The sequence below is a fragment of the Triticum aestivum genome, chromosome 2A, assembly GCF_018294505.1.
Source record: "Triticum aestivum cultivar Chinese Spring chromosome 2A, IWGSC CS RefSeq v2.1, whole genome shotgun sequence".
Taxonomy (NCBI): Eukaryota; Viridiplantae; Streptophyta; class Magnoliopsida; order Poales; family Poaceae; genus Triticum; species Triticum aestivum.
In genome coordinates this window covers 70,729,451-70,733,429 of record NC_057797.1, presented here as the reverse complement: position 1 = coordinate 70,733,429, position 3,979 = coordinate 70,729,451, and the positions used below count along the sequence as shown (strand labels likewise).

The 3,979-nt window shown below is 48.6% G+C and overlaps 1 pseudogene; it reads left to right on the top strand.

Annotated features, from left to right (window-relative positions):
* The first annotated feature begins 1,313 nt into the window (after nucleotides 1–1,313).
* On the top strand, nucleotides 1,314–2,648 carry LOC123191520 (aspartyl protease family protein 2-like; annotated as a pseudogene).
* The last annotated feature ends 1,331 nt before the right edge of the window (nucleotides 2,649–3,979 follow it).

Here is a 3,979-nt window from a genome sequence, read left to right as displayed (position 1 = left end):
GTTAGCTGACAAGCGACGATGTTGTTGGTACAGCACCAACTTATGTGAGCTCAGAGCAAAATATACCTAGAAATTGTAGGCACTATACTTGTTTGTTTGCACGAATTTGACTTCTTGGAAGAAAAGCAACAAAATACATCAAATACTCCCTCCATTCCTAAATATAAGTTTTTTTTAGAGATTCTAATATGAATTACATATAAAGCAAAATGAGTGAATCTACACTTTAAAATACGTATGTACTCCATATTCAAATCTCTAAAAAGACTTATATTCAGAAACTGAGGGAGTAGAATTTATATAAATTAGCTACTCACTCTAGCTCATAACAACGACAAATTTTAAGATGAATTAGTCCTGATGCCACTCTCGATGCCCGTGCGGCAGATGAGATACTCTTGGAGGTACAGGGGCGAGCAAAGGGCACAAGCTTCGGATGTTGTTCAACGCTTCACTCGCCGCAACCTCTGGATAAACTAAAATGAAGGATTGATACTTTTGCATGCCCATCAAACAGGGGTAAAAGTACACCACATTCCGGGCCGCAGAAGGGAACCTCTCAGTGGGAGAGGGACGGGCATGCCCCATCCCCAACGAACACAGCGCGGCATCCGCCGGTGTCCTCTTACCTTGTGAATTTTTTAAAATTTGTGAACCTTTTCATATCCTTGAATTTTTTAAATTCTAGACTTTTTGTAAATGGGCGAACATTTTTATAATTCATAAGCTTTTTCCAAATCCATGAACTTTTTTCAAATTCATAAACATATCTGAACTTCATGAATATTTTTTCGAATTCGTGAGCATTTTTAAAACATTCGCCCATAGCTTGTGGGCTGTGAGCGCCGTAGCGATTTTTTGGCGCCTGAAGTGCCGATTAGGAGCTCTCACAATTATCGACATTTAATATTTTTTACGGAAGGTTCCCTTGGTCGCACCGTTTTGGTCGTTCGTTTCCGTAAACCCGAAAGGAGGGAGTACTATTGACAAAAACTCATTAATAAGGTTGTTGGAGGAATTAGGGAGCTTTCGTATCATTTCAACCATCGACATGTCGAGTATTCTCCTCACCAATGCATGCATATCCATCTAGAGATACTTCAGAGTCGATTGATTAATTAGCCGCCCTGTATCTTGGCTGCACTAAGTAATCGGAGTCACCAATGCATGCATATCCATCTAGAGATAGATACTCCAGAGATGGATTCTTCTGAGTCTATTTAACAGACGACCTCCAAATGAAGGACGTACGCTCAACCGTCTTTCTGGCTTCATCGAACATAGCCCTAGTATAGAGATCGGAGGAATCAAGCATGTCTGTTTTATATGCTTGTAAGCTCTGCTTCCTCCTTGCTCTGCTGAATTCGGCCAGCCACGGCGTCGCCGGCAATGCGGCACCACCGACACCGAGCGGTGGATTCAGTCTGCCTATCGTGTCCAACCACGACACAGCCGGCGGGCTCGGGCAATTTGACGCGAACCTCACCAGCATAAGTCCGCACATAGCCCCCGTGGGGTGGCCCTTGTACGGCGTCCTCGTCGGCGTCGGCTCCGGCCAAACCAGGCACTTCTACAAGCTCGGGCTGGACCTCGTCGGCAATCTGACTTGGATGCAGTGCCAGCCCTGCGTGCCTGAGGTTCGGCAGGAGGGCGCCGTCTTCGACTCTGCTGAGTCCCCTCGCTACAAGCACATGAAGCCCGCAGACCCCAAGTGTACGCCCCCCTACACCCCCTCCGGCCGGAACCGGTGCAGCTTCTACACCACCTCCTGGAACGTCGCCGCGCACGGCTACCTCGGCAGCGACACGTTTGCCTTCGCCGGCAGCCCCGGCGCAGGAGGAGGAGGACACAACAGGGACGTCGACAACCTCATCTTCGGCTGCGCACACACGACGGACGGATTCGTGGGCCTGAATCACGGCGTTCTCGCCGGGGCCCTGAGCTTGAGCAGGCACCCGACGTCGTTCCTGCGCCAGCTCACCGCACGCGGGCTGGCCGACTCGCGGTTCTCATATTGCCTCTTCCCCGGACAGAGCCACCCCGGCGCCAGGCACGGGTTCCTCCGCTTCGGCCGCGACATCCCAAGGCACGAGCACATGCAGAGCACGTCGCTGCTGTTCACGGGACCGGGCTACGGCCAAAGTAGCACGTACTATATCCGCATCGTCGGCATCAGCTTCAACAGGAAAAAACTTAACGGCGTAAAGACGGCGATGTTTAGGCGGGATCTACAAACCCGTCGTGGGGGGTCCGTCGTCGACCCCGGGACTCCCCTGACCAGGCTGGTCCGCGCGGCGTATGACGTCGTAGAGGCCGAGGTCGCGGCGGACATGCACAAGCAGGGGGCGCGCCGCTCGACGGTGCCGGTGCAGGGGTACCACCTCTGCTTTGTCTCGTGAGACCACGTGCGCTTTCCGAGCTTGACCTTCGACCTGCACGAAGAAGCGACCAGGCTTTTCATCAAGCCGGAACTGCTGTTCGTGAGGGTGAACCAGCACCTGTGCTTCGCCGTCGTGCCGGACGAGGAGATGACGGTGCTCGGCGCGGCGCAGCAGGTGGACACGCGCTTCACATTTGACCTCCCCGGGAATCGCATCTACTTTGCCCAGGAGCATTGTAGTGCTGACACTCGCGCAATTACTGTCTAGTAGATCCTAGAGAGTACTCTATATGAATCTGCGCCGAATGCATTCATCGTTAGTTGGTGCATAAATCGTGTGGGAACAATTTAAGAATAATGGGTTACATTCCTAATTACAATGCTGAATTTAATGATGATGATTGGTGCATTCATACCCTCCTAACCCTCTTTGCAAGCATTTTGCAGGATATTCAAGTATGAAAGATTCGCTGTTTTTTTTCCTTTTAGTATTCACTATTTACTATGGCTTACTTTTTATACTCCCTCCGATCCAAAAAAAAGGTGGTATGGCTGAGTTCTTTGGTCAAGAAGTATCTTCAATTTTTATTTTGGCCTGATTGAATTTAAGTGGATGCAATAAAAAATTGAATTGAATTGGATCCAAGCCAAGCTAGCGTTTTGGGCTTAATGGTGCCACGAGCTGATCCCAGGCTCCCAGCTCACCTCTTACATGGAGAACATCGAGTTAATGCGGACTCATCTTGTCTTACAGTAACATATTATGTTACCATCTCTCATTAATTATTTGCCACATAAGCAGAATTTTCTCGAAGTGCACTATGTTACTAGTTAAGTTACTCCCACTATGACTAGCCTAATGATGATGCAGCGGTGTCTGGCAATGGCTTGTTCCGTGCCGTTGGTGCAATATGTAGGGATGGAACAAGTGCTTTATTGGGAGTATCAACAGTTATAATCAGGAACACTAGCTATGAGGGAGACGTACACTAGTAGAAAAAGGGCCATTTGTCTCGGTTCGTAAGGATCTTCTGTCTCGGATTTGGAACCGGGACTAAAAGGTCGTTACTAATGCGCTTGGCCTTTAGTCCCGGTTCTTACACGAACCAGGATAGACTGTCCTCCACGTGGCCGGTGCGGCGAGCCCAGGCAGGAGGCCCTTTGGTCCCGGTTGGTGGCACCAACCGGGACCAATAGACATCCACACGTCAGCTGTTCAGGGGTTAGGGTTTTTGTTTTTTCTGAAGGGGGTGGGATTTAGGGGTTTTATATGGTTAATTAAGGTGTTTCATATATTGTGTTAGGTAGCTAATTAATTAATAGAGAGAAGTGTCATCTCTTATCTCCGTGCTTGGTTGACCCTATGTACTATACGTATAGAGAGCACTCGACACACTAGCTAGTAAGCAAAAATGAAGGAAACAGAAGATCGTCATGAACATATGCATACAGAGAGAAGTGATATCAACCTCCCCTTCTCCGAGAGATTGGTCGAACAACAAGTTTTCGTATATCTATCCGACGCTACTGGCTACATATATACAATATAAGATCTCTTACAATATAATCCCCTAATTATATGTGAACACATGGTCCACA